Here is an 18997-nt window from a genome sequence, read left to right on the forward strand (position 1 = left end):
CAGTTGTGCTTGCCCTGAATTATGACAGTGGTTTCACACTGGGAGAGCCAAGCCAAAAAAGACTTGAGGCTACTGTACCCTCATGTCAAGTGCCCAGCTCCTAAAGTAGAGGTGTCACTCAGAGAAAAACAGCATAGTCTCCAACTCAGCTTCAAAGCCAGTGGCTCAATGTTTTGCCTCAGTTGAGAAGTAAAGAACCTAGGAACCTAAAAACTAGAAAAGAGCTGGAGAGGAGCTTGCCTGGGTCAGAACAATTCTAAAACACTGAGGGAAATACCCTTCTGAAGGAGCCCAGATTTGGTTGGATTAGTGATTTAGATGATTTCTGAATTAAGAATAATTTAGATGATTTCTGAATTAAGAACAATACAGAAAGCATCTAGCGACTAGTGAAGTGTAACAACTTGGGTGTAGTCAAGGAAAGAGAGAACTCTGCCAAAACCACTGCCATTGCTGGTGACTGTGGGCAAACCCAAGGCTGGGATCCCTTGAGGTGAAACATCAAAGGCTTAACATTGTAGAGGGAAGACAGACCACACTAAAATAATCCAGCCAGTTACTAAACAAATAAATGAGCAAATTACAATAACATGTCTTGGCTGAAAGGTCAATATCCAGAGTTAATATAATATATTCTCTAAAAATGTCTAGTTTTCAACAAAAGAGTATAAGACATTCAAAGAAACAAGAAAGCATGACCCATAAACGGGGTAGGGATGGGAAGTGGGAAGCAGGTGGGAGCAGGTTTGCTCCATGAGAGCAAACAAAAATCTAGTTAAACAAAGACTTCTAAGAAACCATTGTAAATGTGTTCAAAGAACTACAGTAAACCATTTAAGAACGAAATGGAGGCATGATGACAATCTCATATCGTAGAGAATATAAATACAGAGATAGATATTATTTTTTTAAAAAGAACTTAATGGAAGCTATGGAGCTGAAAAGTACAGTAACTAAATGAAAAATTACAATAGCTAAATTGTAAATCTGAGTTGGCAAAAGAAGGCAGTAGTGAACTTGGAGATAGATCAATAGAAATTTTGCAAACTGAAGTATATAGGGAAAAAAAGAAAAATGAATAGAGCCCTAGAAATATATGGGACAAAATTAAGTTCACCAATATACCTGCAATGAAAATATGAGGTGACAAAGAAAGAAAAAGAAAAAATACGACTGAAAAACTTCAAAACTTTTTGGAAACCTTAATTTCCACATTGAGAAACCAACAAAAATCAAGGTAAACACAAAGACACTAAGAAAGAGACAGAAAAAAGTACTGAAACTAAAAGACAAGAATATTCTGAAAGCAAGAGAAAGTTGACATCACTTCCAAGGGAACCTTAATAAGATTAACAACTGAATTTTTATAGAAACAGTGGACCCAAGAAGAAAGAAGGCTAGCACATTTAAAATGCTCATATCAAAAACTTTCAACCCAGAATCATGTATTCAGCAAAACTGTCTTTCAAAAAAAATGAAATAGAGATATTCCCAGATAAACAAAAAATTGAGGGAATTTGTCACCAGAAGACATGTCTTAAAAGAAACAAAAAAGGAAGTTCTTCAGACTGAAAGCAAATAACAAATAACCCCAGATGGTAATTCAACTCCACACTAAAAACAAAGAACATCAGGAGAAGTAATTATGTAGTTATAGAAGACAGTATAAATGCATAGTTTTTCTCTTTTCTTAACTTTTAAAAAGCAACTGTATAAAACTGTGCATGCATAACATATTGTGGAGCATATAATAACTAAGATTTCAAAAGTAATGATTTGGTATTCCAATATTATACTTTCAGTAATGAATAAAACAACGGCTGCTACTGCTAAGTTGCTTCAGTCGTGTCCTACTCTGTGCAACCCCATAGACGGCAGCCCACCAGGCTCCACCGTCCCTGGGATTCAAGAACCCTGGAGTAGGTTGCCATTTCCTTCTCCAATGCATGAAAGTAAAAAGTGAAAGTGAAGTCGCTCAAGTGTCCGACCCTCAGCGACCCCATGGACTGCAGCCTACCAGGCTCCTCCATCCATGGGATTTTTCCAGGCAAGGATAAAACAACTAGTCAGAAGTAAACAAGCAATAGAAGATTTGAACAACAGTATGAATCCACTATACCTAACATATTAATAAAATACTCCACCCAAATACAATAGAATATTCCTCTCAAGTACACATGGAGCATCCTGCATTATGTATCATAGGATAAGCCATACAATGAACCTCCATAAATTTAAAAGGATGTAAATAATACAAAATGGATTCTCTGACCATAATGGAATGAAATTAGATATCAATAATAGAAAATAATTGGAGGAAACTCACAAATATGTGGAAATTAAACAATGTAGTCCTCAATAACCAATGACTTAATAAAGAGATCAAAAGGAAAATTAAAAAAAAATATGAGACAACATAAGTGAAAATACAGTCAATCAAAATTTAATGGATGTAGCTATAGCAGTGATTAGAGGGATACGTCTAGGGTTAATGCCTATATGAATTTTCTCCTATCTTACTATACTAACAAGAATCTCAAATACAATTTTTAATATAAGAAATTTTGGTACACACGTGTACCTTGTTCTTGATATTAAAAAAAGAGAAAATAGCTTTTGACTTTCAGCATTAAGTAAGATAACTGAAGGTGCTTATTTGAAGACACTGTTTATAAAAGTGTACTCTAATTTTTTTCAATTTAATTTTTTCTTTCATTTATTTGCTTCACAACGATGTAAAGGGGAAAAGCAGTCATATCAAGGACTTAGCTGTCACTACCTCTAAACTTGGCTTCAGTTATATTGTTATGGTATTTAAAAACCTTCATTACAATCCTTCATATGTAGATGCATTTCCATTTTATATCATCTTGTTGTCTTAGAAACTGAACCTGCTCTATCCTATGGCTTCTTATCTTAATTATATTTACTGCATTTTTTTTCTTTTTGAACATAACACATGTAAGAGGATAAAACCTTAATAATGACTTATCAGAGAAAACACAGACATTTTATAAAAATGGAAAATATATGAAACATAAAAGATGAAATGATCGCTGCAAGTCCATAGACACATAACTGATGATTTTTTTTAATTACATCTCTTGAAGTTGAGTATATAGTTACAGAGTTTGACAAATATAGAACAATATTGTGCCAAGATTTATTTAAGAAGAAAGTAGGCTCTTAAATTCTCTAGTGTGGACTAATATCCAGCTGGATAGATTAGTATCCAGCTGCTCCCATCTAGTGCAGTTGCGTTACCTTGAGATAGAAACATAAAAACATTATCACCTAGTTCTCAGATACCCTCAATAGGTGGAATATTCCCTAGTATTTTTCTCAGTTAGGGATTTTCCTGTTTCCTCATCCTTTTATAATGTTTTGCTTATGAGCCTTATACCTAGGAAGATGAATGACTCCATTTTCAGAACCTTGCTTCATACTCCACACCCATTTGTTTCTGTTTATGACCAACTATTGAAGGAAAGATCATGAAAGGGTGTTAAGGTGGACTAATAGCACCAGGCATACTTAAAATGAAAATATGCCTAAGTAGTGGGATCGCTAAGAGTCGGACACAACTGAGCAACTTCACTTTCACTTTTCACTTTTCACTTTCATGCATTGGAGAAGGAAATGGCAACCCACTCCAGTGTTCTTGCCTGGAGAATCCCAGGGACGGGGGAGCCTGGTGGGCTGCCGTCTATGGGGTCGCACAGAGTCGGACACGACTGAAGTGATGCAGCAGCAGCAGCAGCAGCAGTGGTATAGTTAGGTTCCTTTCTCCTTGTCTGACTAATACAAGGGATACACTAAATAAAGGACCAGGTAAGCAGTGGGTGCATAGACTTGCTTGCTTTCAGATAGCACATTGCAATTATGCCATTATGTATGAAATTTCTTTCAGATTTTGACAACAGAATAATTTTGAATACAAATAGCTACTTGAGGACTTCCTGGTGGTCCAGTGGTTAGGACTCTGTGCTCCCAATGCAAGGGCCCAGGTTCAATCCCTGGTCAGGGAAAGAGATCCCACATGCTGCAACTAAGACCTGGCACAGACAAAGAAATAAATAAATACATTTTTTAAAGTTACTTATATTCTTAGTTTTGCCGAGGTGTTATTCCAGAACACTTGTTATAAACTGGAAATTGCTAGAAGCTCTAACAAAGGCAGCCATCTTAAAATTAAGTTCTTAGAAGTTTTGTGCAATAGTTTTGACTTTATAGAGACAAACAGATAATATTCAATACATTTGTGTATTATCTTGCTAGACTCTAAGCTCCTTGAGGGAGACTGACGAGCCTTTGTCACAGCTCTACTCAGTCTCCAGCATGGGACTTGGCGCAGAACAAAGATGCTTATAACAACATTAGTCACACTGTTTAACCTATATTTATTTGGTCTGGTCTCTCTTCTTTCTTTCTTTGTTCTAGCCCTCCTGGTCTTTTCTGAGTTAAGCATCTTCTGTCTTCAGAGCTTTCATATGTGCTCTTTTTTTATGCGTGATAATCTCTCTATCCCTCCTTAGCCCTAATTTGAATTATTAATATTCAGGCAATCTTTATGTCTGTGCTTAAATATCACTTCTTTGGGGAAAATTTCCTTTACTAGTCATCCCCAATCTCCCCAGATAAATTAGTTATATAATCTTCTAAAAACTTTTTCAATTTCATCAAAACACTCATCACAAAAAATGTTGTCATAATGGGTATATGATAGACTACTGGGGATACAGAAATGAACTAGGAACTTCCAAGTAACAAATAACCAATTTAAGATGCATAATGAATACTAAGCAAATATTTGCTGAATAAATAAATGAGCAAGTAATCATTACCCATATTTTGTGAGACTCATATTTATTTCCATTTATGTTATTTTGTCATAGAGGATTATATTATGGTTCAAATAAATCAGTGAGAAGGTTTAGTTTCAGGCTATTGGAAAGAATATATAGCCAGAGTCTTATATGGAAATTTAAGAGAAATATTGATGGTTTCCAAGTCTTTCCCTGGACCTGCCTAATATCCTGTAACATGAACAATAAACTGAGGATGCTTACATTCAAGTAGAGAAGACTCAGGGAGGAAGAAACATTGCTCTAAAATATCTGAAACACCATCATTTAAATAGGTACACACCAGAATTCTGTTTTACCGAGTTGAAATTGGATGACTTAGTCCTACATTCAGGAAAGGGCTCCTAATCCAAGTAAGTATCTTCTCTGGTTTCTAGAAAGAATTTCCTCTTGATTCTTGATATTCAGTCTTTGAATCATTTGGAATTGGAAATCAAATGACCTTTCTTCAAAGGTACATTAGTACCCTTATAAGAAAAATTTCCTTTAGTAAATAAATTAAAAAGTGTTTGTTATAGTCTGAACTTGTGTGACTCAAGAATTCATATTGAAACTCTGACTGCGCCCCCCACACCCCCACCATTGTGGCTGTCTTTGGGGATGGAGTCTTTAAGGGCGTTCAGTTCAGTTCAGTTTGGTTCAGTCACTCAGTCATGTACAATTCTTTGCAACCCAAGGACTGCAGCACGCCAGGCTTCCCTGTCCATCACCAACTCCTAAAGTTTATTCAAACTCATGTCCACTGAGTGGGTGATGCCATCCAACTATCTCATCTTCTGTCATCCCCTTCTCCTCCCACCTTTAATTTTTCCCAGCATCAGGGTCTTTTCAAATGAGTCAGCTCTTAGCATCAGGTGGCCAAAATATCAGTAGCAGCAGCATGTCCACTGAGTGGGTGATGCCATCCAACTATCTCATCTTCTGTCGTCCCCTTCTCCTCCCACCTTTAATTTTTCCCAGCATCAGGGTCTTTTCAAATGAGTCAGCTCTTAGCATCAGGTAGCCAAAATATTGGAGTTTCAGCTTCAGCATCAGTTCTTCCAATGAATATCCAGGACTGATTTCCTTTAGGATGGACTGGTTGGATCTCCTTGCAGTCCAAGGGACTCTCAAGAGTCTTCTCCAACACCACAGTTCAAAAGCATCAATTCTTCAGCGTTCAGCTTTCTTTATAGTCCAACTCTCACATCCATACATGACCACTGGAAAAACCAAAGCCTTGACTAGACAGACCTTTGTTGGCAAAGTAATGTCTCTGCTTTTGAATATGCTATCTAGGTTAGCCATAACTTTCCTTCCAAGGAATAAGCGTCTTTTAGTTTCATGGCTGCAGTCACCATCTGCAGTGATTTTGGAGCCCTCTGAAATAAAGTCTGACACTGCTTCCACTGTTTCCCCACCTATTTCCCATGAAGTGATGGGACCAGATGCCATGATCTTAGTTTTCTGAATGTTGAGCTTTAAGCCAACTTTTTCACTCTCCTCTTTCACTTTCATCAAAATGCTCTCTAGTTCTTCAGTTTCTGCCTTAAGGGTGGTGTCATCTACATAACTGAGGTTATTGATATTTCTCCTGGCAATCTTGATTCCAGCTTGTGCTTCATCCAGTCCAGTATTTCTCATGACGTACTCTGTGTATAAGTTAAACAAGCAGGGTGACAATATACAGCCTTGACATACTCCTTTTTCTATTTGGAAACAGTCTGTCGTTCCATGTCCAGTTCAAACTGTTGCTTTATGACCTGCATTACAGATTTCTCAAGAGGCAGGTCAGGTGGTCTGATATTCCCATCTCTTTCAGCATTTTCCACAGCTTATTGTGATCCACACAGTCAAAGGCATTGGCATAGTCAATAAAGCAGAAATAGATGTTTTTCTGGAACTCTCTTGCTTCTCAATGATCCAATGGATGCTGGCAATTTGATCTCTGGTTCCTCTGCCTTTTCTAAAACCAGCTTGAACATCTGGAAGTTCACAGTTCATGTATTGCTGAAGCCTGGCTTGGAGAATTTTGAGCATTACTTTACTAGCTTGTGAGATGAAGGAAGTAATTAAGATTAAAGAAGATTATAAGCGTGGGTCCTGATCCTATAGGATGGTGTCTACAGAATATAGAGATGTCAGAGAGCTCTTTCTCTATCCATGTGGAAACAAAGAAAAGGTTATGAGAATGTACAGAGAGATGGTGACCATCTATAAGCAGTTTAAAAAAGAGGGTTCAGGATGAATCCTATCTTGCCTACACTTTGATCTTGACTTCCTATCCTCTGGGACTGTGAGAAAACTGTGTTGTTGAAGCCACCAGTCTGAAGCATTTTGCTGCAGCAGGCTTGCTGCTGCTGTTGCTGCTAAGTCGCTTCAGTCGGGTCCTACTCTGTGCGACCCCATAGACGGCCTCCCATCAGGCTCCCCTGTCCCTGGGATTCTCTGCAAGAACACGAGTGGGTTGCCATTTCCTTCTCCAATGCATGAAAGTGAAAAGTGAAAGTGAAGTTGCTCAGTCATGTCCGATTCTTAGTGACCTCACTGACTGGCTACCTAGATAATGCTACAGTTACTTATTAGTTCTATATGCATATTCCTTCCTTTCTTCCTTTTCCCTCCTTCCCTCCTCCCTCTCTCCCTTCCTTCCATTTATTTTTGTGTGTTTTAATAAAACAATAGTGGCCATTATTATTGTTTATAGTATTTAAATATCCCATTTCTCTCTACGTTGTCTTTTTCTTCAGATAAAACAAAGCTGGCAAACCTAAATTCTCTATTTGTTTCAGGGTAGTTTATCTATTATTGTTGCCCTGATACAGAAAGTTTACTTTGGTCTAGGTCCCCTTTATTTGAAATCATAGAATTATAGCTATTGTTCATCCGGTTAGATAAAAGCCTAAGCAACAAGGAGCCAGAGTTAATGAAGGCACTTGCCAGACAAATGTTTATGACAAAGGAATAGATGAAAAGAAGATCAGTAGATATTATGCCTTTTTGAGAAATGTCTCCTGTCATTTTACTTGCAAATTTAATTCATTTTTTCTTGGTCAAATCAAATGGAATGGAAATGGCAAGAAGGCCAAAACAAAGGGAAAATGGTGCTCTGCTCAGTAGGTATGGACAAGAAATTTAATTAAGTTCTTAGCACTGTGTTGTGTCTGTTTATCTAAAAACTTAGCAAAGCAATAAAGATACCAAATCCATTGGTTTCAACATAGTAGATATATGCCTATATATAGTGTATAATATCTAAAGAATATGATGCATGTGAAGTCGCTCAGTCGTGTCCAACTCTTCATGACCCCATGGATTGCACCCTACCAGGCTCCTCTGTCCATGGGATTTTCCAGGCAAGAACACTGGAGTGGGGTGCCATTGCCATAGATCATAGCATTTCCACTGCATTTATGTATCTTTACTTCAAACACTAAGTTTGGTTGGAAACAATCAGATTCTAATGCATTGATAAAAATTAAGACTCTGTGAAGCCAGTCTCCTCTGGTACCTTTATAATTTTCCACATGATTCATTGAAAGTTTACCAATATACCAAGTGTGCCACATGCAATTGGATATTCTAAGTCACCTAATTACATCATTTGTCATTCCCCCCCGCCTTTTTTCTCATTAAAATATTCACCATGCCACCTGATGTCAATAATCTCAATGTTTATCTGAATGTTGCATGCTCAGTTGCTCAGTTGTGTCCGAATGTTGATTCATTTCCAAATCTCCTGTGTGTGTGTGAAGTCGCTTCAGTCATGTCTGACTGTTTGTGGCCACATGGACTGCAGCCTGCCAGGCTCCTCTGTCCATGGAATTTTCCAGGTAAGAATACTGGAGTGGGTTGCCATTTTCCTCTCCATCCAAATCTCCTAATATTGGATAATAAAGTGTATATATCTAGCCATAAAATATTGACCAAGGTTAACTTTGACTTTAGAAAACTATCACTGTGAATTCTTTTAGAAGTTCTTAGACTAATTCCAAAGTTAATGTTTAGTCAGCATTTTACAATTACATATATTAAAAAATTAGCACTTTTTTAAACAGAAAAATAAAGCTTATTCCTTTATAACCATGCACTACAATTCTGTAAATATTTGCAAAATTGACATCTGGCAGATGAAATGTACAGAGGATGAGCTATGATTTTCACTTTACAAAAGTTAGGATTTTTTAAAGCAGTCTATGAAATTTAAGCATGTTCCAAAATTCTTTAAGAAGCCACATACACTGTTTTTTTTGGGGGGGGGGGGGGGTTGGCTGTGCTGGGTCTTCATTGCTGCGTGGCAAGAGTGGGTTACTCTCTTGTTATGATGGAAGGGGTTCAGTAGTTATGGCACGTGGACTCCGTCGTTGCGGCTCCTGGACTCGAGAGCACAGGCTCAAGAGTTGTGGCTCGGGCTTAGTTGCTCTGCGGCATGTGGATCAGAGATTGAACACCTGTCTCCCGCACTGGCAGGCGAGTTCTTTACACTAAGCCACCAGGGCAGCCCTGTTTCTAAATGGATAATATCGAAGGAAATTTATTCTTAGACATCTGAAGATGGTGTTTAGTGTAGTGGTCTGAATGGTGACCTCCAAGGAGACACGTTTATGTTCTTTTCCTTGGAATCTGTAAATGTTACCTTACTTGAAAAAGGGTCTTTGCAGATGCAATCAAGTTAACAATCTTAAAATGAAGAGTTTATCTGGGATTACCAAATGGGTCCTAAGTCCAATAACATGTATCTTTATAAGAAAGTTTGTTAACATGTGTCCTTGTAAGAGTAAGTCAGAGGGAGACTTAAGGCAGAAAAAAGGAAGAGAGAATGTGACCACAGAGGCGGATGTGGACATGTGGCCACAACCATGGAATGCCTGCAGTGAATAGAAGCTGCAGGAGAATGAATTCTCCTCTAGAGTCTCTAAAGAGACTGATGCTGCCAACACCTTGATATCAGACTTCTGGCTCCTACACTGGGAAAGAATTCATTTCTTGTTTTAAGCTTCTCAGTTTATGATTATTTGTTATGGCAGCCCTAGGAAACTAATATAATCAATAAGTCTGATTAACTATTATTGACAGAGGCAAGGAAGACATTCTTATGTTCATTAAACACATGATAAACAAGTTTTTTGAATAATAGAATCATTTACTCAAGGTTTCTTAGCTGACCGTTAAGAATTACTGCCACGTCCAATGTATTCCTACACTTCCTCTATCATCTTAGCAAAAGTCCCCTAAAGAAGGAAGTAGAAGTGGGCTCTAAGAAGGTTATATTAAAGCTCAAAGATAAGATAAAGAGAAAGTGTGCCAAGGGCAGTTTCTCCAGTCCATAACACCTTTATCAGAGACAAGGGGAAAATTAAGTGGTCAAGGCCACAGGTAGGCAGGAATATAGTATTATAACAGCATCCAAAAGTATTCGGTACAACACTCTATGGGCTTTCCTGGTAGCTCAAATAGTAAAGAATCTACCTGCAATGCAGGAGACCCAAGTTTGATCCCTGAGTCAGGGAGATTCCTTGGAGAAGGAAATGGCTACTCACTCCAGTATAAGACGTAGAGTGAAAGTCACCGAAAATGGTACAAATCCATTTTCCTTTGCCATCTCCCATGCCTCCATCGTGAAGTCTTTCAAATCCACGCTGACACATTCAGTTCATTCTGTCGTCAGTTATTCAGTTCCTACTGTATCCAAGACATCGCTGTGAGAGGAAAGTCTTCTTGGGCACATATTCACCCAGCATGCTGCGATGCAGTCAGGGGTGGTGGTTCTGTCTCACCAGCTGGAAGGTCCTTGAATGCAGAGATTTTGTCTTAAGTGAATGTCTCCTATTGTCTACCACGTGTGGCACATATGGCAGTCTCTGTGGTAAGATTTTAATGAATCTTTGTTGAATGAATAAATGGGTGGCTTTATTGTTGTTGTTGTTTATGATTACTGATCTCAAGGAACATCTGACTCAGAGGGGAGAGAAAATAGCATGTTAACAGCAAGTTAAAATGTGAGTCAGCTGATGATCATTCTCTAACCGTGATCCCTGTCCTTTGATCTCTGCTCTAATATCCCCTGTGGTCCTCTATGCCATCCGTCCTTGTTTGTTGTTTAGTCGCTAAGTCGTGTCCAAATCTTTTGTGATCCTATGGACTATATAGCCCACTAGGCTCCTCTGTCCATGGGATTTCCCAGGCAAGAATACTGGGCTGGGTTGCCATTTCCTTCTCCAGGGGATCTTCCCCAAACAGGAACTGAACCCGTGTCTCCTGCATTGCCATCTGTACCTTTCATCATAGACACAAATGAGAGGGGCTTTAAGGGAAGAGTAGAATGTGAACTGGGTTTGGAGGCAAGGGCTGGTTTGTTAAATGGCAGAAGTACAGAGAACAGCATCGCCTCTTGTCCCTATAATTACCATTTTTCTGTTCCATAACATTCTGTTCTCAACCTTTTTTTCTAACTGCTTCGTGATTTGTTTGAATCTACTTTTTACCTGATTTCAGACAATATTTATTGTATTGGTACCTGATTTACCAGATAATATTTATCTAAAATATTAGCCCTATGCCTCCTCTGCCTACCTACTGGGTACATCCACTTGGATGGTCATTATCACAAATTCAGTCTATCAACTGTGGAACTAATATCATGCAATGCCCATTCTTCTCCATTTCCAAAAATCTGTTTCTTGATCCCATTTCTCATATCAGTTTTGTGGCTATGTAATTTTATATACATCGTCCCCCTTGTATCTGGTAACTTCACATCTTCCTTTGTTAATGTGGGGGAAGTTCTGGTTCAGTAATCAGCTGAAAACTGAAAATTTCCTTTATGAAGGAAGCAACAGGAACAAACCGAATCCTGAGGATTCTTGGCATATCTAATTCAGAGACGTAATGGAGATTTGGTTATAAAGTAAATGCAAAGCAAATATAGTAGTTTTCGTTTGTTGAACAAATACATAACAGTCATCAGTGAATATGAGTAAGTCAGGGTGTTACAAGAGACCCAGAATGCAAAGCAGTACTTTGAAAGTCCAAGATATATCCAGTCCTACATAAATACAATGCAATGAGAGGATCATATGTCACTAATGTTACATATATTACTACATTAATTTTGAAAGTAAAGTGTCTATTATATACGAGATTCTGATATATTTCGTTCATCTTAACATTCTAAATTCAAGCCTTTTCATTTATTTATTTTTGATATGGATGATTTTTAAATTATTTGAGTTTGTTACAATACTCTCTCTGTTTTATGTTTCTCTTTCTTGGCCTTGTGACATGTGGGCTCTTATCTCCCCAACCAGGGATCAAACCTGTTCCCCCTGCAATGGAAGGCGAAGTCTTAACCACTGGACTGCTAGGAAACTCCCAGACCTTTTTAATGAGCAAATATTCATACAAACAAAAGCCAACTGAAAAATTCAGATACAAATAGATAGCTGGGCATGTTAAAAATGCACATTCTGGGATTTTACTGTAAGTGGACTGAATGAGAATTTCTGGGGCTAGGCCCTGGACATCTGCATTTCAAATAAAGTTTGTTTGCATAAAAATCTCCTGAGATGCCTGAGAGCTATTCTACTCTGTTCCTCCCTTAGGTGTGAGCAGTGGTTAATGGCTTGGCCAAGCCTTCAGAGGCTCCACTGGGGAAGCTATTATGCTCTGGGTTCTGTAATCCAGCAGGGGTAGCGGCTGATAGCAATTTTCCTGCATAATTCCTTCTTTTCTGGTTTAGGGGTAAAATAGCTGCTAAAAAAGAAGGGAAATGATGCAAGAAAATGTGGCATCCTACAGTGAGCTGAAGTCCAGTGTTTGTCGTTGAATCATTTTAAAGTTTAATAAGTTATATTAAAATAGCTTGGCTAAACATATATCTTTGGGCAGAAGTCTTAATATACAGTGAAGGCAAGAGGATGGAAGGCAGTTATGTAGATAAAATTATTATGCAAGTAGTGGTCACATTATCATTCCTCCCAGGTTGCTGAGAATGGCACGTGCTTTTGAATCTTAAAATCCATGTTCTTTATAGTCTTGGAAATAGTACTGTTTTGATCATACAAAAATGACTTTACATTAAAGGTCAAACTGATTTGCTTTTCCTCAAATTCACCCACGTATTAACAGGTTAAAATACAGATGGTGAGAGCAGAAATAAAATGATCGAAGAAAAAGATACCTGTGTAGGTCACCCTTATGATTGAAATAGGAATCACATCAAACTCATTCAAACTCTTTTTATTGAAAATATAATCTGATAAAATTCCCTATTGTTATACACTGTGGAGAAATCTGAATACATTTTCAAGTCATGCATGATTTCATTTTAATACTTTCTTTTGAAATAAAAGGAATTTTTTGATGAGTCTTTTAAAATATTCTCAAGATGATATTTGATTTTCCAACCTTACCACCCCCACTGACAATAAATGTATGGTATTTCCTGAGAATGAGCCATGATATAGAGATCCCTACCACTGGATTCTTCAATTTTGGAATTTTAAGAAGAATGCTTAACAAATAAAGAGACTTATAAGGGAATTTGTTCTCTTTTTAACACTCTAATTCCTGAAAAGTTTATATTAGGTGTAATTTCTTTAGGATGTGTACTTCAGAATGTTGTATTAATGTTTGGGCTCTGGAATCATTCCTAATTGTGTTTCCATCAAAGCAAAGCATTGCAATCTTTTAAGAATATTTGGATTTTATACTTTCATACTTTCCAATGAATTTCTATTCCAAAGCATCAAACTAAAGCATCAAGTAACATACAACTAAATTATAAAGTAAAATATAAGGTAAAAAAAAAGGAGAAAATATGTGTTAAGTAGAGTACAACTCTACTTAAGTGTTTATCATAGGTCAATTATATGTCAATAAAGATGACTTTTAAAAATCTGACATTTAATTTAAAACATCTGCTGTCTCTAGTCTTAGTTTTGCTTCCAGCTTTGGAAGACAGCTCTCCAAAAGTAGGATATAATTGTCTTTTGTCTCTATTCTTTTACTCTCTTTCAGTCAAGTATTTGCTATATGTAATTCTGTCCATGGAACACAAGAATCAGAGAAAAGGGCGTACTCTTCCAGGGCTAATATAGGTATAATTTGTCACTGATGCCCTAAGAAAGGAAGACATAAAGTGCTAGCACTTTTACTTACTGGGATTTTTCATATGTTCTTCATTCTCCCACTGGGAACCTCAACTTTTTTTTTTTTTTGTTAACTTCCAACTTTAACTCAGCTGACGCAAAAAAAACTTTCCCTAAAAAATCTCCAGCTCAGCTCTTTGGCTTATCATATTTGGGTCCTTCAGTCTTTCTAGGACTAAGTTGTTGTTGTTTTTTTTTTTTTTAAGATGATCCCACATTTGGTTGCCCTATTATACAAATTAGAAACTGGTACCACCTGTCAGTGGATAAATGACAATAACACATTTAGAAAATTAAAAATAGAACTGGCTACCAAAACATAGTTGAGATGAAAGGTTAGCCTATATCAGTTTTGCTGACAAGTGCTCAGTCATGTCCAACTCTTTACAACCCCATGGACTGTAGACTGCCAGATTTCTCTGTCCATGGGATTTTTCCAGGTAAGAACACTGGAGTGGGTTGCCATTTCCTTCTCCAGGGGATCTTCCAAACCCAGGGATCGAACTCACATCTCTTGTGTCTAATGAATTGGCAGGCGGATTCCTTACCACTCGTGCTACCTGGGAAGCCTTCTATATCAGCAAACCTATTCATCATTTGAAGGTGATAGCACTGTTCTAAAATTAGATAGTGGTGATAGTGGCACAACTTTGTAAATTTACTAAAAAATCCCTTAAATTTCAACATAAAATAAGTGAGTTTTATGAAATGTAATCTATATCTCAAAAGGCCATTTTAAAACTTTGAAAAATAAAAAGGATATTGTCACATTTGAGGATTCATATGAGAGAGCTACACATCTTTTAAAGATTGGAAGAGCATTGCAAAGTCAGCATCATGACCTTAAGGCCGATGCACAGAACGTTTCTTTGAGCAATACTGTGCATGGATTGACAGCTGACAGCATTTGGCTCCTAAAATTAGGAGTCCTCTACAGTAATCTGGATGATCCTACCAGTATGCATAATGCTTTGCAAAAACTGTAGAAACTTTCACTGAATCTCTGGAAAAATAATCTCTCCAAGTAAAGAAGGATAAGCTTCTGAAGATATTCCAAATTTTGAAAAACAGATATTCACACTACTCGATAAGTAGATCCTGCTGTTTAACTCGCTTTTCTATAACAGAAAAGAGCTTATTTCAGTCTTTTGTGTGTGTGTATGCAAAGTGAAATTTAAGCCAATCTTCTGAAAAGTCACAGCATTTTCCTTTTACAAGAAGCCATTTAAGACTAAAAACAGTTTCTGTGGACATTTAACAGCTCATTAATTTTTTGTGATCAGAAGCAATGAGAGTTTATTTATTAGGAAAACTAGTAATTTTATTTTTTTTTAATTTTAGATGGAAGATATTAAAAGTCTAAGGATAAATGAAATTGGTTCAAAAAGACTCCCGAGAGATGTCATATATGAATTTTCAGCTAATTGCTCTGCATTCTTACTTTTAAACACTCATTTGCCAAGATCTCAATACCCAGGGCAATATGTAGAAGCAATGCTTTAAATTCTTGTGTTACTTTTATTATCATGTTTTTGCAGTTGAGTATTTTCCAGTTTTTTTTTTTTTTAGTTCTTACTACACATGCAATTATATCCTCCAATTCATTATACTTATGGTGTTTTTCCTCAATTATTCTTCTCCTTCTCCACAGCCCTTGTATTAAAGGCAAAGATGTTTTTGAGAAAATACAGCACTTGTTCTCTGACCTGTGTTTGTTTCCTTGTAAATTCTTGTTCCTATCCAATAAGCTAAGAGAACATCTGTAAAGATCCTGCATAGCTTTTGGGATAATGATTGACCTCCTGTGTGTGGGCTGAAATGGTTGGTTTGCCAGTAGCAATTCACAGTGAAAGTACACGGTAGTTTTTAACATTTCCCAGTAATAACTAGTTATGCATTAAACTATTTATTCGATATGTACAAACAGTTTTTACATTAAAAAGGAGCCTAGATAAAATATACTAAAATGTTGACAGATGAATAATATCCTATCTAGGACTTGCTTCAGGGAAGTACAAGTCAAGAAAAGTGGTCAGAAGATACCTGAAATAAGCTTGGCATAAGCTGACAGTTTTGAAATTTCAGATATGGGTATGTGGTATTCAATAAGTTTTATACACATTTGATATTTTCTGTATTAAATGTTAAAAAAATAAATAACCTAGATAGTTATTTTCTAATTATACCTTTGCTCTTTAGAAACTTTGTGGACTTGGTCCAGGTGGTCAGCCTTTTTGAATTTCTAGTCCTGTAACTGAATAATGCCATGATAAGATACAACCTGTAGAAGTTGTAGAAAGATCAGATACTATTGTATATTAAAACCTATAGCACAATACCAACCCTAAGGTCAGTAAACGGCACACATGATTTAATTTCATGGACCTTTACAGGGACGCATTTTACTTTTAAATGAGAATTTGATGACATAATATATGTAGATCCCCAATTACAGTATCATGCTTACAAGAGTCATTGAAGTGCAAATTTGAATTCCCAGCTCTCTTTGGCATGCCTTAACCAACCACAATCAGGGATTACCTGACAAGCATGTTGAAAGGAGCCCTTACAAGTACACTATTTGGGTTTTTTAAAGTGTCAAAGGACATTGGAGTATCATGTATTTATTAGAGGTGTTGATTGTAGATATTTATTGCATCATGCATTACATTCACTGATATCTTTGTCGAGTTCATAGTCACAAATCTGACTGTCTTCCCATTAAGGGTCTTATATTAATAGATTCTAAAATCCATTTGAGCTTCTTGTTGCTCAGCTGCAACCTTACTATAAAAGACATTAATTTATTCACCCTCATCAGCTTTGAGGAAAGGTAGACCCTGTATTTGGTAATTCTAGAAAAGCCAGTGAAACATGGAGCAGAGATCTTTGAGAATACCCTCCCTCCAGAATTAGCTTATTACAGGACTACGTCAAGGCTGTATATTGTCACCCTGCTTATTTAACTTATATGCAGAGTACATCATGAGAAATGCTGGGCTGGAAGGAGCACAAGCTGGAATCAAGATTGCCAGGAGAAATATCAATAACCTCAGATATGTATATGACAACCCTTATGGCAGAAAGTGAAGAGGAACTAAAAAGCCTCTTGATGAAAGTGAAAGTGGAGAGTGAAAAAGTTGGCTTAAAGCTCAACATTCAGAAAACTAAGATCATGGCATCTGGTCCCATCACTTCATGGGAAATAGATGGGGAAATAGTGGAAACAGTGTCAGACTTTATTTTTGGGGGCTCCAAAATCACTGCAGATGGTGACTGCAACCATGAAATTAAAAGAGGCTTACTCCTTGGAAGAAAAGTTATGACCAACCTAGATAGCATATTCAAAAGCAGAGACATTACCTTGCCAACAAAGGTCGGTCTAGTCAAGGCAATGGTTTTTCCTGTGGTCACGTATGGATGTGAGAGTTGGACTGTGAACAAAGCTGAGCACCAAAGAATTGATGCTTTTGAACTGTGGTGTTGGAGAAGACTCTTGAAAGTCCCTTGGACTGCAAGGAGATCCAACGAGTCCATTGTAAAGATCAGCCCTGGGATTTCTTTGGAGGGAATGATGCTGAAGCTGAAACTCCAGTACTTTGGCCACCTCATGCGAAGAGTTGACTCATTGGTAAAGACTCTAATGCTGGGGGGGATTGGGGGCCGGAGGAGAAGAGGACGACAGAGGATGAGGTGGCTGGATGGCATCACTAACTCAATGGATGTGAGTCTAAGTGAACTCTGGGAGTTGGTGATGGACAGGGAGGCCTGGCGTGCTGCGATTCATGGGGTCGCAAAGAGTCGGACACTGAGCGACTGAACTGAACTGAACTGAATGGTGTTCAGAAGAGATGGTTTCTTTTTTATTGTCTTTTCTTCTACTTTTCCACAAGTTTATGAGATTTTATAAATATGGCATGAATGATGATACTATGATACTAGGCAATCATACTTCCTTTCAAAATTTGAGATCAGTTATACATTCTTGCCTTTGTGGAGTTAGAAGACTAGGTTAGGAAATAGAACGAAAACCAATAAGCAAGTCATTATTACAGTGTGACGATAGTGTATAAATCACTGTGCTGCAATAGCTTGGATTATTCACCCTCATTCATTCATTCACCAGGCGTTTATTGAGAAGAACTTTGCGAAAGTTTTCTATAGACTATGTATTAAATAATAAAGAGAGAGAAATCACTGTCATGTCCAACTCTTTGCAACCCCATGGACTGTAGCCTGAGGACCAGGCTCCTCAGTCCATGGAATTTTCCAGGCAAGAGTACTGTAGTGGGTTGCCATTTCCTTCTCCAGGGGATCTTCCCAACCTAAGGATCGAACCCGGGTGTCCCACATTGCAGGCAGACGCTTTACCATCTGAGCCACCAGGGATTGAGGTATTACATAATAGATACGGCAATGAAAAGATACAGCTGCTGTCATGGAGTTTATAACCTAGTTAGAGGCTTAATTAAACAAGAACAATAATAACAAATGCAGAAATCACACACAGATTTCATTAACTACATTTTTGGTATGTGCTGTGTAAGAAGGAAGCCAGGATACGTTGTAGGTCTATGTCAAAGGCCCTTAAAGCCAACCTGAAGCCTAATTCATCACTGAGACTGTGCCAGTTATTTGACTTCCGGTACTCAAATCCATCTCCTGATGGCCCGGTGTTCTGCTCTCTATTGTAGGAGGTGCTGACCTAACAGATCCAGTATCATCCTGTTTGGCTGGTTTCAACCAATGAAACACAGTGGCTAAAGAAAAGCAGATTCCAAGTTATGCTATTGACCTCCCTCCTTTTCTACTACTACAAGTGGCGTTTCTGTAGCAGCTGAACCTCCTCAGTGGCTTCAGCTCCCTCTCATTCCATTTGGCCTCTTGTGATTCTAACTTTTCTAGCAAACTCCAGACTGACCATGGGCTCCAGAAATTCCATATTCTGCCTTCCTCTCTTTGCTTACCAGCCATAGAGACTTTCTTTTGTTGTCAGTCTTTAGG

General features: G+C 37.7%; 1 protein-coding gene and 1 non-coding gene across 2 annotated transcripts in view; one reads left to right on the forward strand and one right to left on the reverse strand.

Moving 5' to 3' along the window:
- Positions 1-18997, reverse strand: part of CDH8 (cadherin 8) — a 375808-nt gene that overhangs the window by 6101 nt on the left and 350710 nt on the right. The gene's annotated exons all lie outside the window — the stretch shown is intronic.
- TRNAG-CCC (transfer RNA glycine (anticodon CCC)) lies at positions 3957-4028 on the forward strand. The gene has a single exon. It is a non-coding gene; the product is annotated as a tRNA-Gly (tRNA).

The sequence above is a fragment of the Capricornis sumatraensis genome, chromosome 20 (assembly GCF_032405125.1).
Source record: "Capricornis sumatraensis isolate serow.1 chromosome 20, serow.2, whole genome shotgun sequence".
Lineage (NCBI taxonomy): Eukaryota > Metazoa > Chordata > Mammalia > Artiodactyla > Bovidae > Capricornis > Capricornis sumatraensis.